Below are 17,292 nucleotides of genomic sequence, written 5' to 3'. Positions count from 1 at the left end.
ACTGATCTTGCGTTTAGTTGATGGTAGTCTACGCAGGGCCTCCACTTGCCATTCTTCTTCTTTGCCAGAACTATGGGTGCGCTGTGCGGGCTATTCGGTGGTTCGATGCAACCTTTTTCGATCAGCTCGTCGACTTCCTTGTTGACAGTTTCTTGCATTTCTTCGGATAGTACCTTTGCTTAATTGGACGGTCGTCCCACATAACTATTTTGTGTGTGGCCACGTTGGATACTCCTGACATCTTTGCAAATACCTGTAATTCTTGGCTCAGAATGTTTACTCACCGCATCTTCTGTCTTGCTAATTGCTATCGCCGCCGTTGGGTTGTGTTCCTTGAAATCTTCTCTATTTGTTTCGACCATACCACCTCATCGCCCAGTCCCGGTAGGATTAGCAACTCGTTCCTCTGTACTTTATCACCCATTCTTAATTCTGCATCTACCGCTTCTTTGATTATTATTGCTCTGCCATCGCCTATTCTTACTCGTGTCTTTACTTCCTTCAATTTGCCAGTTTTTAATCTTCTCGCCATTGCATCATTTATAAAGCTCCTCGTCGCTCCCGTGTCAATCGCTGCTACCGCTTCTTCTCGATTCACATACGTTGTTACCAATATGCGGCCCTTTGTGTATTTGAACATGTCTAATCCCTCCGAATGTGGTCTCTGGCCGTTTCCCTGTGGCTTCCTACAAAAATCACACGTGAGCACGCCTATCTTACCACGTGTCCAGCAAAATTCTCTTCTTATGCCTCGGAACCCGTATGAAAAGTGACCGCCTCTTCCGCATCGTCTGCAGGCCGTTCTTGTATCTACATATTCTTATTGTGGCTCTGACCTCTGCTGTTGTTGGTCTTCTACTCGCTCCTCCTGTCTTTGTTCTGCCTGGAGACACTGGTACTGACTTTCTTGACGCCGTGGTATGAATGGCCTTGTGGTAGGTCGCATTGGTTCCCTGTCAGGAGTAATATTTTCATAGTCTTGAGCTAAACTTACCAGCTCAAGATTGCTGACCTTGTTTCGCTTTACATATAGTTGGTACTCTCTGCGCGAGTTTCTGTAGATGCGGGTTAGTTTCTGCTCCTCGGTGTAGCCCGCGTGACGTATGAGTCCTTGTATTACTAAGACATAATCTTTAAATAGCTCACCTTGTCGTTGAACGCGCATTCGAATTTCATCTTCCAATTGCTCTAAGTATCGGGTGCTTAGAAAGTACTTCAGGAATTCCTTCTTGAAGGCGGCCCACTCCTGCCAATGCCGGTTGTTATTCCTGTACCATACCAACGCTTTGTCCTTTAATAACTCCGGCAGCGCTTCTGGAATTGTGTTGCGGTTGATTTTATACCCATCTGCTAGCTCCTCCACTCTTTCGATGAATCCAAGGGTATCTTTGCACCCGTCGTACATTAATCCCCACTTCCTTACTCTGTCCATGGTCGTTGCATATGTGCCAGGCTGTTGAATATAATTTGTCGTTGCGTACGTACCAGGCTGCTGAGTAAAATGTACCGGTGTTTGTCCGACCTTCAATTGATTGGGTGAACCATTTGCCTGCCTATCATTTCTTGGTGAATTTAGTTCGCTGCTTGTCTCTGATGCTTGTGGATTTGTTAACAGCGCATGCCGAATCGCCAACTCTGTGAATCCCGTAAGTTCTCGTTATCCTTCTCCTCTTGGATGAATGTCGCCAATCGTTTTCTTAGTTCGTCAACCGTTCCGCCATCCTCTAGCCCAAATACAGTGCTGTAGGCTACCAGATCCTCTCGAGTGAGTTAGTATATCCACGATACCTTTACCATTGTTATGCTTTATATCCTTGTCGTATTAACCCAGAAGTGTATGAATCTTGTTTCCCTCTTCGTTTCTGATGCTCTGAAAGTATATCTTAAAATTTGATTTGTTTAACCTGCTCGGGCGCCAAAATGTGACGGACTTTACCTATGACTTCGCCGGGGTTGGCCTCAGTCCGTCCAGGGTTCCTGAAAGTAGAAATTCCTACCGGTCCTTCTAAAAGAATAACCCTGTTTATTTCGTATAAAGACGTTATAAAAGTATTTATTTAATAAAAATTCTATTTCTACTCCTAGCTGATTCCCTTGCTTTGTAAGGGGTGACTGAGGTAATAAAGTCCAGCTCGAAGGACCACAAATGTTTGCGGGGGGAATGCGGCACCCGTGTCGTGGGGCGCGATCGCACGCAAATAAAAGAAATAAAAAAGGAAGAATTAGTAACGAGCAACAACAAATTTATTTCACGTTATAAACAATAAAAATTCTGTATTTGTTATTGAATAGAAGAATTATTTCACAAACGAATTCTAAATTCAAAGTTCCAAAGTGTTTAGCTACAATTTCGTGCACGGACTAAATTATACTTCAACCAGAAAGATATACTAGTGAAGGGAAAGAGTTAATTAAATGCACACTTCAATATACACTGTGACAATTCGAATTTATCAAATTAATTACTTGCAATCTTAATGCAAGTGCAAATGGTTAAATATAAGAAATTTACACTTGGCAATTCAAAGCTCAAAAATTACACTTGACTAATCGGCAAAATTAATTATAAGTCGAAAAATGGAAAATGGTTGGTTTGTATTACTCACCTGGGGCTAGCTGCTGGCTCGTGAACGTTCCAAAATAGAAGGAAAGCCAAGACCGCGAAAAGTTCCGCGGTACCTGCCGATAGTTAACTTTCGTTGAGTTTTTCCCCTTCAAAGTTAGCTCTCGGCTGGTGTTAGCCGTTACCGGTATTAATAATAAAATAACTAATGCGCGCATTAGGGTGGTTCGAAATATTTAGGCTGGTGGCCTAAACATGCCAGCCCCCTTGCGGCGAACAAGTTGAAACGCGATGAGTGCGCCAGCAACCTTCCCAAGGCAGGATAAACTAAATAAATTAAAAATATGATATGTAGGTATGGTTGTATCGTAAGTACGATCTCCGGCGGACATCCGTGCTCGCAGTAATGCAGCCTCGCTGAACTGTGGATGAAAGCGAAAAACGTTAGTGCTCATGTACGTGGGGTTGCTTGGTTTTTAATGCACCTGGTTAATTGGATGTAATTTTTTTTCTCTCTCTAGGTGTAATGGTTATGTATTATATAAAGGCTGGACGTTATGGCTGGAACGCTCCTGAAAAGACCAGTCCGCAGATCGTCGGCTGCGTGAGGAGCCCATTGACCGTTGCTGGGGATGTGCCACTAACCATAATGGTGGCGTGACCGTCGGCCCCGGGTGTTAAGAGAACCGGCGCAGATCGATAGAACGTCGGTTCTGCGAGTCTCATAAACTGGAATGGTGCGGCGACCGAGGATTCAATCGTCGCGGTTGGGTTGAGACGCGTATGCTGTGCTACCACCGTTGCCTGAGTCGTGATGCGATTTGTTACCCCATATTTCCCGCGCAACACTATTGTGCACTTCGTAGTTCTGGCCGTATTAAGCCGTTCGAGTTGGAGGTCGATGCGCATCTATCACGGACGTCGGCGCACAGGAATCAATGAGTGCGCGCACCAGATGGAGGCGCCCCCCTGCCTCTATTCGTATGATCGCTGTAGGAGCGATAGCAATAAATGCTCGGGTGATCGTCATCGCGTCGCGGGTTTCCTGTAAGCGCCCTGTCCTGAAGCCGGTGGGGTGGCCTGATGTGAACGACAGTGGTGGTGGTACCCTCTTTGCATGGTTGATACGGGGCCGCTCTGCCAGTGGAGCGTCGGGTCGAACGGAACGGACGCGGCTCCGCGCCGCCCCGGCGCCCACTGGAATTGCGGTGGGATGGTCGGAAAGGACGTGTCTCCGCGCCATCCCCGTGTTCCATGTGTCTCTGATTGCTTGTCTGGTCCTGGAATGCCTTCTGCTTATCATGCTGAAGCAGTGGTCGGAAGGATCGTGCTTCTCCACTGGCCGTTGGGGCGATGGCTAAGGCGGCTGCACTTCTCGTGAACTCTTCCATCTCCTTCTCCTCCTCTTCGACCTGTTGGGCCCACGATCGTGTGTCCTCGGTGAAGTTGATCGATAGCACCTCGTCGGCGCTTTCGTCGTCCTCGCGCTCTTCGCAAGGGACCGGGCGTGGCCGTGCTTGCTCGTCCTCCATGTGAAGCGTAGTGTGGTGTGGTTCACGGCAGCGGTGGCAACGGTCGCTGCTAGGGCATATCTCTAACCGATGGAACGGCGATAGGCAATTGGGGCAGTGCCGGTGTATAAGGACGGCCCGTAGGCGTTCTTGTGCCGACATTCCCCTGTACAGCGGGCATAGTCGTATGCCATGATTCTTCTGGCACAACCGGCAGGAGACGGTGAAGGAGTCAACGCGTTGTTCCGTCTTGTTGCGTTTGACAGAGAAACCCGTCATTCTGGAAAGGGAACTTGTTATTATTTGTTTTGCATTCTAAGGGGGTTGGGTGGCGTATGGGCGGAGAAATGGAGCTTAATTGGCTGAGCTTGTGGTTGGCGTACTCGGGATAAAGGGTTTATTCGGGATGAATAATCTGGTTAAGTTATTCTGCCGATATAATGACGTGTAGTGGTTGAACCCACTGTTAGGTTTAGTAACTTTGATTGACATACGCCTAAAATCATCTCTAGTTTTGAAAATAGTTTCATCAGAATGAAAATTCTGATATTGAAAACCACCAATAGTAAAATTAAGAATTATTAAATATAGACTTAGGACAAACTATATTTTTTGGTGTTTGCGTAAGGCAGGCAATACGCGAAAATATACAGTATATCACGGTAAACCCGTGTGTTGTCACGGCTCCTTGTAATTGCCCTACAAAAATTTGGTCACAAACCTTACCCGCGCCCATGCAAATGTGACTATGAATGTAACGTATGACCGTAAAATGACTGGTCAAATGACGTGTAATGACGAGAGCTGGTGAATGAGATTGTCCCTTAAGCGACGTCGTGCAGATAAAATGTGCGACAGCTGTAAAATGGCCTTTATTCGCTGCCTTGGAACACTCTTTGTGTTGATTTGGACCATGTTGTGTGAGAATCTTGTGATTGTGGTGTGTTTGTTGATTTCAACACAACCCTGGCGGGAATAGCCTACACTGTTGAGTGTGGCAATTTGTAGAGTTGTCAGCTGCTGACTATTCCACTCATTTGAGTATGCAGCTATGCGGTGCTGCAAATTTGACCGCGTAACAATACCTAATGGTCATGTCGCGAAAGCGTTTGAGGACATTCACGTTTCAGTTCCGACGCGACCTGAATTCTGAAATGTTTCATTTCTTTTTTGTGGGTTTTTCTCATAAAATTCATTTGGTTAAATTATTATTTCATAAAGGTTTCAGAACCTTCCTTTAGTTATTTTATTAATCTTGAAAGTTGTATCATAATCTCCAATTTGCTTTCCCGCAGTTAAGTTTAGGCTAATAAAACTTGAAAGATCTCCTTCGAAAGTTATTTCTTCGTAGTTTAAGAGACAGTCTAAAACTAAGTTGGAGTTTAGAAGAAAACTTAACTTTTCCTGATAAAAATAAGAATGGAAAGTGAGTTACGTTGTTTATTTGTTCCTCATGTTTTGTTTTGTTTTTTTTTTTTTGTTTTGTGTGTCCCGAACCATGGTGATTGGTAGGGTGTGTCGGGCACCTACCTAGCTCGCGTATAACTTGTCGTGCTTGTCGGATCTTACGGATCCGAATTGTGGTCCCATGGTAACGTCTACAATGTGTTCACTGCTTAAAGCTAAGGCCACACTGAGCTGCATTACACTGCGCTATAAAATATTCTTCGCATGTATTCTTATGAAGCAATTCACATCTAGCGGCCGCAGCACTGCGCAGCGCGGCCATGAGCGGTAATGTTGATCAAATAGGCAAAAAAGTGAAGCGCCGCCGCCGCTACATGTCGCACCGCTTAGTGTGCATGCACTTTAAGAAACAAAACCGGCGAAGTCAGACGGGTGGCAACCTTGTTTCGTTCATTCAAAAATGTCATTAATTCATGGAAATGAGTATACAGACATTTTTGAATGAATTTTCATTATGAAGAAAAACGTGTGACGGGTGAGTATGAGTATCGTTCCCTTTTTGATAATTTTATATTTTATTTTATTCGATTCCTTTTTTTTCTCGTTTCAGATGCCAAATGTTACAGCAGCACCATCACCTAGTAATACGGCTATATTCTTACTCCTCTTCACCCAAACTAGCCGTCTAGCCGTCGCAATAGGGAAACAGCAATTTTGCGATTTTTTAGCGTACGAACACAATCACAAACCGTTCCTAGTCTAGGTTAATCGAAGCACCGTTTTCCCTTTTTTTTTAAGACATATTAATAGTTTCTGTAGCTTTAAGTGAAACTGATGGACTTTTCTAACACGAAATAGAAAACTACTTAGGCATTAATTAAAATAAAAGCGCGGAGTCGATTTTGGGAATATTAAAAAAAAGAAATCGTTCGCACGCAAAAGAACAAAGCAACCGAAAGCAAAGCTTGCTAAGTATCGTTCTCAATTGCTGGAACCAGCCAAATTGGGAGAGAAAGGTGATGGTTTCGATGTGTTAAAAAGTGGCGATGCGCGCGTGGCCTTAATTGAGTCATTGAATATAAAGGTGCCAATATACAGTTGCTCGATTTTCCTGGAATTATTGACGGTGCCGCGCAGGGCAAAGGTCGTGGTCGGCAGGTAATCGCTGTAGCACGTACTGAAGATTTAGTTATCATGATCATGATGTTAGATGCACCTAAGCCAAATGTGCTCGAACGTGAATTGGAATCTGAAGGCATACGGTTAAAAAGAAGGGTGGCGGTCGTAGTCTCAACTCCACTTGAGCTTTAACGTGTTGTAACGAAAAAATAGGTGCGCACTAAAATATTTTATTGTACCGTCAGTAGATGCTAATAAAGAATTAATTTTTATTGCAGCTTAACGACTAATCGAACAAAATGCATTGCTCAATATGAAGGCACCCACAGGGTCTCGAGGGGACTATGGAAGAAAGATGATGGTGAGTAAAATTTTTTTTTTCTTTTAACATATACTATAAAATCAAGTAAAATATTACAAGCAAAGTTTTGATTAAAGAATGTGATAAAAATTAAAACAATTATGCTATATTGCATTATTTGAGCATAAAATGGCTTTTGTATTAACATTTTATCTTATATCATAATTTTTTAAAACATTCAAGAATTCTTTCATATCCAGATTTGTCAATTTCTTCAATTCTTCAATTGCTTCCTCACCACAAACCAACTCATTCTCGGGTGCATCCAAATTACCCATGCATAAACCCAAGAAATCATACCAATGGAAAAATGTATCGCATACCAACATTGGTGCAGTACGTACTAAAATGTGTAAAGAACCGTTTCGTCTCAGCATTTCACGACGTAATACCATTAATTTTTCTTTACGTCTCATTGTTATTTGTGACATTTGACTTTCAATATAAATGCCAGTATTTCTTAAACAGGAGCTCTTTCTGAAAATCGCATTCACATCATTCTCATGTACTATCTGCACCAGCAGAGTTTGGCGATCCTGATTCGGCCTATTTCTATTACCAATAACTGTTACACTTTCCAACATAATATTCGACAGATCGAAACGTTCTTTCAATAATTGTTCAACTGCAGCTTTTGGCTGTTGATTTGGTGCTATTGGTAAATTACTTATAATCAATCTACGTTTACGTACAACTTTCTCGAATAGATGCAATTCGCGTTGTAACATGCGTTTACTTTGTTCAGTCTGATCTAAACGTTCGCGCAAATTTTGTAACTCTCTTTCAAAGTTTTTGGACCTTTCATCAATTTTCCTCATTATTATCATCATATTCTTCATCGTCTTCGCCGCCGATTGTACTTGAGCATGGCGTAGTTTGTCGCGAACGTAACTGATTCATTATGTTTTTAGTTACTTCAGTCAATTCAGTTTTTGTAGCAAAAGACTTGAGTTTTTCATCAAATAATTTCCTCATTGCTTGTAGTGTTTTGTTTGATAAATTAACTTCTGATTGTTGAATTGGTTGTTTGGTGTTGCCAATTGCGCCGCGAGTTTGATTTTTATTCAATTGTGAATCGTTTGAATTTTCGATGGTATCGGTATGATCTGTATTAGAATGTGCTTGAGAGTTTTCAGCGTCGGTTGTGGTGTTGGCCTCAGAGTCTTGCTCATTTTCAATACTTATTCCGTTGCTTTCAGGATTAAAGGTATTGGAATTCGGGGCCAAAGCCTCGAGGAACGTAGTGGGTTCAAAATAGCCCTGCTCTCCTGTAGCAACCGCCGTTGCCGATCTTGTCACAATGCCAAGGATTTTATAAATATCATACATTTTATATACCTCTGGGTGTGCACGCTTCATATGTTTGATGAAATTGGACGATACATTTTTGTGTCCACGCAACACAACTCGACAAGAAACGCAACGCGCTATAATGGTGTCACCAGTTTTTGAGTTCATATTCTCGGGCACTTCAAAAAAATGGCGGCGAAAATAGCACTGCAGCTTCTCTGCGATAACGTTTAGGTGGTTGCTGTGGCAAAGAAAATCCCAGATTTTGCATCTTATACTGGCCACCACTGTGAGGACCCCAAAGCCGAGGACTTTGTATCCTCACAACATACACATATCCATACATTTTTCTAAAGAACATACGTTTTGAAATAACTTGAAATTTATAATAATATTTGAATTTATCACTTATATATTTTATATGAAGCACCAGAAATATACATATGTACACCTTTATGAATTATGCCCTAAATACATATATTCTGTTGTACATTGAATTGATAATTATTAAAATGAAGAACAAATTGGACTTGCGCACTTTTGCCCGCAAGCAAAATATTTACATTTTCGCAAACATAAATTTTAAATATAGGATCACCCTAACATGCATTGAATATTTGGAAGGGAGGTAGATACGCACAAAACATAAAAATGCAGCGGTCAATCAACCCTTTACACACTCAAAATCCAATACACCCAGCTACAAATACAACATACATAATAACTTAAGTGAACGGAGATCAGCAGCAAGTCGTCAAAATAAGCGCCGCTACTAATTGAAATTTCGCTATACATATTTACGCACTAGCATACAACACACCAACGCACGCCATACTACAGAAGGCAGAAGCATTGGGCAAAGCAAAACACAACATTAGAATCAGGTGATCACAAACAAATGTACAAACACACAATAATTATAGCAACGGCTGGAAAGCGCAGTATGAGCAAGTACAAAGGCATTTTATTCAATAAGGAGCATTTTGGTGCATGGAAATTCATCGGAAGGAAATATTTACCCGAATAACAGTTGTTTTATATTGTTAATACTATTAGCTGAAAGTTGTTATTATAAAATAACCGTTTGCCTGCGTGCAAAAATTAGTGTATAAGGGTGACGAGTTCACATTGAAATTCAGAGATTAGGAGACAGGCATACGAGTCGGTAGGTTTTATCACTACCAACCAAGAGTACACCTGAAGGTTTTTCACTTCATTTGTACTAAAAGTATACTCGTCTGGAGGCTTTATTTCTCCATTCGACCGCAGAGGTTGGCCGAGGGCTTTATTACCTCAGTCACCTCTTACAAAGCAAGGGAATCAGCTAGGAGTAGAAATAGAATTTTTATTAAATAAATACTTTTGTAACGTTTTATAAGAAATAAACAGGGTTATTCTTTTTTTTTATTTTTTTTTTATTCTTTTAGAAGGACCGGTAGGAATTTCTACTTTCAGGAACCCTGGACGGACTGAGGCTAACCCCGGCAAAGTCAAAGGTAAAGTCCGCCTCATTTTGGCGCCCGAGCAGGTTAAACAAATCAAATTTTAAGATATACTTTCAGAGCATCAGAAACGAAGAGGGGAAACAAGATTCACACACTTCTGGGTTAGTACGACGCGGATATAAAGCATAACAATGGTAAAGGTATCATGGATATACTATCTCACTCGAGAGGATCTGGTAGCCTACAGCACGGAATTTGGGCTAGAGGATGGCGGAACGGTTGACGAACTAAGAAAACGATTGGCGGCATTCATCCAAGAGGAGAAGGATAACGAGAATTTATGGGATCGATTCACAGAGTTGGCGATTCGGCATGCGCGGTTAACAAATCCACAAGCATCAAAGACAAGCAGCGAACTAAATTCACGAAGAAATGATAGGCAGGCAAATGGTGCACCCAATCAATTGGAGGTCGGACAACCACCGGTACATTTTATTCAGCAGCCTGGTACGTACGCAAAGACAAATTATATTCAACAGCCTGGCACATATGTAACGATCATGGGCAGAGTAAGGAAGTGGGGATTAAAGTACGACGGAGGCAAAGATCCCCTAGGATTCATCGAAAGAGTTGAGGAGCTAGCAGATGGGTATGAAATCAACCGCAACACAATTCCAAAAGCGCTGTCGGAGTTATTGAAGGACAAAGCATTGGTATGGTACAGGAATAACAACCGGCATTGGCACGAGCGGGACGCCTTCAAGAAGGACTTCCTGAAGTTCTTTCTAAGCTCCCGATACTTAGAGCAATTAGAAGATGATATTCGAATGCGCGTCCAACGACAAGGTGAGCTATTTAAAGATTATGCCTTAGTATTACAAGGACTCATGCGTCACGCGGGCTACACCGAAGAGCAGAAACTAACCCGCATCTACAGAAACTCACGCAGAGAGTACCAACTATATATAAAGCGAAGCGAGGCCAGCAATCTTGAGGAGCTGGTAAGTTTAGCTCAAGACTATGAAAATATTACTCCTGACAGGGAACCAATGCGACCTACCACAAGGCCATTCATACCACGGCGTCAAGAAGGTCAGTACCAGTGTCTCCAGACAGAACAAAGACAGGAGGAGTGAGTAGAAATCCAACAACAGCAGAGGTCAGAGCCACAACAAGAATATGTAGATACAAGGACGGCCTGCAGACGATGCGGAAGAGGCGGTCACTTTTCATACGGGTGCCGAGGCATAAGAAGAGAATTTTGCTGGACAATGGGTAAGATAGGCGTGCTCACGCGTGATTGTTGTAGGAAGCCACAGGGAAATGACCAGAGACCACATTGGAACCGAGGGATGGTATCTTCGGAGAAATTAGACATGTTCAAATACACAAAGGGCCGTATATTGGTAACAACGTATGTGAACGGAGAAGAAGCGGTAGCAGCGGTTGACACGGGAGCGACGAGGAGCTTTATAAGTGATGCAATGGCGAGAAGATTAAAAACTGGCATATTCAAGGAAGTAAAGACACGAGTAAGAATGGGCGATGGCAGAACAATAATAATCAAAGAAGCGGTAGATGCAGAATTAAGAATGGGTGCTAAAGTACAGAGGAACGAGATGCTAATCCTACCGGGACTGGGCGATGAGGTGGTAATCGGCACGGACTATCTGGCGAAGGTAAACTTTGAGATGAGATGTGGTGGTCAAGAAATAACGTTGAGAGTAGACGAACGGAAGCAAGAGGTAGTGACATGTACAACTATGGTCGAAAAAATAGTGAAGATTTCAAGGAACACAACCCAATGAAGGCGATAGCAACTAGCAAGACAGAAGATGCGGTGAGTAAATTTCTGAACCAAGAATTACAGGTATTTGCAAAGATGTCAGGAGTATCCAACGTGGCCACACACAAAATAGTTATGAGGGACGACCGTCCAATTAAGCAAAGGTACTATCCGAAGAATCCGAAAATGCAAGAAATTATCAACAAGGAAGTCGACGAGCTGATCGAAAAAGGTTGCATCGAACCATCGAATAGCCCGCACAGCGCACCCATAGTTTTGGCAAAGAAGAAGAATGGCAAATGGAGACTCTGCGTAGACTACCGTCAACTAAACGCAAGATCAGTACCAGACGCATACCCTTTACCACGTATACAACATATCTTGGACAAATTAAGAAGCGCGAGATTTATCAGTAGCTTGGAATTGAAAAATGGATATTGGAAAATCCCTATGGAAGCAAGCAGCAAGCAATACACCGCATTCACAGTACCTAGGCGTGGACTATACCAATGGAGGGTAATGCCATTTGGCTTGCACTCAGCCTCAGCAACTTTCCAGATAGCACTTGGTCGTGTCATAGGACCAGAATTGGAACCATACGCGTTTGCTTATCTTGACGATATTATCATTACAAGTAAAACATTGGAAGAGCACATTGCACATTTAACAGAAGTATTTCGAAGGCTGCATAGAGCGAACCTGAGGATAAACCCGGAAAAATGTGAGTTTTTTAAGAAAAGGTTAACATATCTAGGTCATGTCGTTAGCGAGGAAGGCATCCATACCGACCCAGACAAGATAGCAGCCATCAAAGAATTGGAACCACAGAAGAATATACGAGAGTTACGACGTTTTCTAGGAGTCGTGTCATGGTATAGAAGATTGGTGCTGGATTGTTCACAAGTGTCACACCCGCTAACATCGATGCTTAAGAAAGGTAGTAAGTGGAGGTGGTCTGCAGAGCAGCAATCAGCATTCGAAGTACTTAAGGCAGCACTGACGGAGGCACCGGTCCTCGCTTGTCCAGATTTCTCAAGGAAGTTTATTTTACAGACGGATGCAAGTGATTTTGGTCTTGGTGCAGTAGTTACGCAAGGTTTAGGCGACGAAGAGCGAGTAATAGCATAGGCAAGCCGCAGGTTAAACAAGGCAGAGATGAACTACTCACCGACAGAAAAGGAGTGTTTGGCAATAGTCTGGGCAATACGAAAAATGAGGCCATACGTAGAAGGATACACGTTTACAGTAATAACAGATCACCTAGCGTTGAAATGGTTGAATGCGATAGAGAGTCCGACTGGTCGGATTGCGAGATGGACGCTGGAACTACAGCAATACTCATTTGACGTACAGTATCGAAAAGGAAAGTTGAACGTTGTGGCAGATGCATTATCAAGGCAACCGATGGACGAGCAGTTGGGTACGTAGACGATGGATGACGGAAAAGCCGAGTGTAAGTGGCTTAAAGCAAAGATGGAAGATGTAAGAAAGGCCCCGGAGAAATACCCAGAGTACGTTATCGAGGATGGAAAGTTGTACAGACGCATAGGAAGTCAGGTGGATGGCGAAGATGCAGTGCCATGGAAGCTATGTGTGCCGACTCCACAGAGACGCAGAGTGCTAGAGGAGATTCACGACACACCAAGCGCAGGGCATATGGGCATTCGAAAATCGATAGCAAGAGCAACAACATGTTATTACTGGCCAGGAATGTTCAGGGATATAAGGAAGTGCGTACATCAGTGTCACACATGCCAAATATATAAACCGAGTCAACAGCCAGCCGCGGGTAAGATGCTAACGTAAATTTCAGAGGAGTCTTGGGCAACAGTCTGTGCAGACTTTGTTGGTCCAATGCCCCGATCGAAGCATGGCAACACGATGGCACTAGTATTCTTAGAAAAATTTTCAAAATGGGTAGAGGTAATACCAATCAGAAAGGCAACGACAGAATGTTTAATAAGATGATTCCGAGAGAGGATTTTGGCACGGTTCGGCGTCCCAAAAGTATTTATTGCGGACAACGGAGCACAGTTTATCAGCAAACAGGAACATCAAGAGGATGATAGCACAACTTACGGGAAAAGAGCAGAAGACATGGGATGGGTTGTTACCAGAGATAACACTGGCATTAAATACAAGTGTATGTGAATCGACAGGCTACAGTCCAGCATACATAGTACAAGGGAGGGAACCGAGAATCCCCAACAGCCTTTACTATGAGCAGACATTTGGTACAGGTGAGAAATTAGCGAACCCAGGAGAGAAGTCAACGAGGATGAAAGAAATATTCGAGGTGGTACGACGGAAGCAAGAGAGATAGCATCTGTAGAGCAAGCGAAGTATTACAATTTAAGAAGAAGGCAATGGCGAGCAGCGATAGGCGACCTAGTGCTGGTAAAGGAACATCAGCTGTCAAAAGCGGCGGATAACTTTGCAGCCAAACTAGCGCCCAGGTACAGTGGACCTCACCGGGTAACGAACTTTGTGTCCCAGTGCTCGTAGAGCTAGACAAAGTCATCAGAGGAAGGAGGAGGAGAGCCCACCTTAGTGAGCTGAAAGTATACCACGCAGCCGACGCCGCCGACAACAACGAATCCAGGAGGCAAAGTCATAAACAGAGATACAAGAAGGACGCTAGTGAAGATCAAACTACGTCAACATCGTCAAATCGAACAGCAAACAACAATCCCGAGGTACAACAACAGAGAAAGAACAGCGAGGTAGCCATTTGCGGTACGCTCACACGAGTCAGCGAAGAGACCGAGAGACAACACGGAGAGAACCAAGGTACAAGTCAACAACTGATAGCATATAGAGACGGTCAATTACAAAACATTGCGGAGAATCAGGTACGAATATTTCCAGAAAATAAATTACAGATCGCCAGAGAACCGGCGCATGGATCAAGATTACACCTGGGAAGGCCGTTCGCTATGGCAGCCTTAAACGAACACACACCCCTAGACAACTGCGGAATTACAGACTATTTTTTAAGATTCTAATTCAATCCGGATGAAATCAGTAGTAACGGACACGCCCAACCGAGACAGTGTCAAATCACACACGAAGAAATTTCGTATCAAGAAGTACCCGGAAGTCGAATCAACCACTAAAAGCTCGGTAAACTCTAACCATAATTACATAAATATCCCATAAATATACTCTTTAACTATGCGCATGATACACCACGTTTTTTTTTTAAATCCACCATACATGGCGGGAACACCCCAAGGAAAATTCACCAGTTTTCCATTTATTTTATAGACTGACATCACACATACCGCCGACGGGAAGGGCAGCGAAACGCCAACAACCAACGACGACAGCGAAATATTAAGCCATAAGGCTAGCGAGGTTAACGGAAGCCTCAACCACAACGACCACAGCAGAATATTAAGCCGTAAGGCCAGCGGGGTCAACGGCAGCCTCAACGACAAAAGCAGCGATATATTGAGCCTGATGGCCAGCGACGGCAACGACGACGAAGTAGCATGAGTGAACACCACTTCCGCGTACGGATCACCCGCACCGACCTGGTGACGGTGAATCTCATTGCGGCAGGTGAGGGGGGAGTGTGAGGACCCCAAAGCCGAGGAATTTGTATCCTCACAACATACACATATCCATACATTTTTCTAAAGAACATACGTTTTGAAATAACTTGAAATTTATAATAATATTTGAATTTATCACTTATATATTTTATATAAAGCACCAGAAATATACATATGTATACCTTTACGAATTATGCCCTAAATACATATATTCTGTTGTACATTGAATTGATAATTATTAAAATGAAGAACAAATTGGACTTGCGCAATTTTGCACGCAAGCAAAATATTTACATTTTCGCAAACATAAATTTTAAATATAGGATCACCCTAACATGCATTGAATATTTGGAAGGGAGGTAGATACGCACAAAACATAAAAATGCAGCGGTCAATCAACCCTTTGCACACTCAAAATCCAATACACCCGGCTACAAATACAACATACATAATAACTTAAGTGAACGGAGATGAGCAGCAAGTCGTCAAAATAAGCGCCGCTACTAATTGAAATTTCGCTATACATATCTACGCACTAGCATACAACACACCAACGCACGCCATACTACAGACGGCAGACGCATTGGGCAAAGCAAAACACAACATTAGAATCAGGTGATCACAAACAAATGTACAAACACACAATAATTATAGCAACGGCTGGAAAGCGCAGTATGAGCAAGTACAAAGGCATTGTATTCAATAAGGAGCATTATGGTGCATGGAAATTCATGGGAAGGAAATATTTACCGAAATAACAGTTGTTTTATATTGTTAATACTATTAGCTGAAAGTTGTTATTATAAAATAACCGTTTGCCTGCGTGCAAAAATTAGTATATAAGGGTGACGAGTTCACATTGAAATTCAGAGATTAGGAGACAGGCATACGAGTCTGTAGGTTTTATCACTACCGACCAAGAGTACACCTGAAGGTTTTTCACTTCATTTGTACTAAAAGTATACTCGTCTGGAGGCTTTATTACTCCATTCGACCGCAGGGGTGGCCGAGGGCTTTATTACCTCAGTCACCTCTTACAAAGCAAGGGAATCAGCTAGGAGTAGGAATAGAATTTTTATTAAATAAATACTTTTGTATCGTTTTATAAGAAAAAAACAGAGTTATTCTTTTAGAAGGACCGGTAGGAATTTCTACTTTCAGGAACCCTGGACGGACTGAGGCTAACCCCGGCAAAGTCAAAGGAAAAGTCCGTCACACCACTACATACACCATCATTACATGCGTTAGCGTTACTCAAATAATCGAAATGCCTTTTTTGGCCAGTATTAGTTGGTATTATATCTCCGGGTCCAATATAGATATCTTCACAACTGTCATATTTCACAATTGGCTCCATCGCATCTGCACTTGAAACTACAAAGTTTTTATCGATTGCCCATCCAATTATTTTGCTATTTCATTTATGTCGCTGATAGTAGATCTACGTTAGGATTGTTGGCTTCGTTCGGGGTGAACGAGAGCTGGGTTACGCGGTTTGTTGGCCTCTTTCGGGGTGAACGAGAGCGGGGTTAATTTTATTTAAGGGGGGTTTGTTATAACGGGTGGGAGTTACAAGTCTCCCTCACCCTCACTGGAGGCTGGTAGTAGGACCAATTTCGTGATTGGTCTGGTGGTTTGTCCCCTTGCCGTATCCAGTTCGACAACTCGAACTCGGTTATCGGGGCCATAGTGAAGATTGGCTATCCGACCTAGTCTCCATTCGGTGGGGGGTAGATTATCCTCCTTAATGACGACTAGGTCCCCCGGTTTGAGATTTGATTGTGGATGCTTCCACTTAACGCGCTTTTGCAATTCGGTAAGATACTCCGTTTTCCACCGTTTGCAGAAGGTTTGATGCAGCGCCTTAAGTTTTTCCCATCGATTGACGAGTGAAGCGCGATTCTCGCTGACGTCAATCTCGGGTGGCGCTAGTAGGTGGCCCCCGACTAGGAAGTGCCCGGGGGTAAGTGGCTCCAGGTTGGACGGGTCATTTGAAGATGGGCTTAGGGGTCGGGAGTTGAGACAGAATGCGATGCGATCTTTTTGAAATGAGTTTTGAAACTCTTGACTCCCGCTTCCCACAGCCCGCCCATATGAGGAATAGCTGCTGGTATGAAATGCCATGTCAGGGTTTGGTGGGCATATTTAGAGAGGGTTTGGCTGCGCGCATCAACGAGGAAGGCCTTGAACTCTGAGCGGAGAGCCCACCGACGCACCGACAAAGTTCGTCCCGTTATCGGAATAGAGGTTTTT

The 17,292-nt window shown here is 43.2% G+C and overlaps 1 protein-coding gene and 1 pseudogene across 7 annotated transcripts in view; both read right to left on the bottom strand.

The window, feature by feature from the left end:
* Positions 1-17,292, bottom strand: part of Nepl16 (Neprilysin-like 16) — a 2,088,045-nt gene that overhangs the window by 129,216 nt on the left and 1,941,537 nt on the right. The gene's annotated exons all lie outside the window — the stretch shown is intronic.
* LOC137238762 (uncharacterized) lies at positions 7,111-16,396 on the bottom strand (annotated as a pseudogene).

This window comes from Eurosta solidaginis, chromosome 1 (assembly GCF_040869045.1).
Source record: "Eurosta solidaginis isolate ZX-2024a chromosome 1, ASM4086904v1, whole genome shotgun sequence".
Taxonomy (NCBI): Eukaryota; Metazoa; Arthropoda; class Insecta; order Diptera; family Tephritidae; genus Eurosta; species Eurosta solidaginis.
This window is presented reverse-complemented; position numbering and strand designations above follow the sequence as displayed.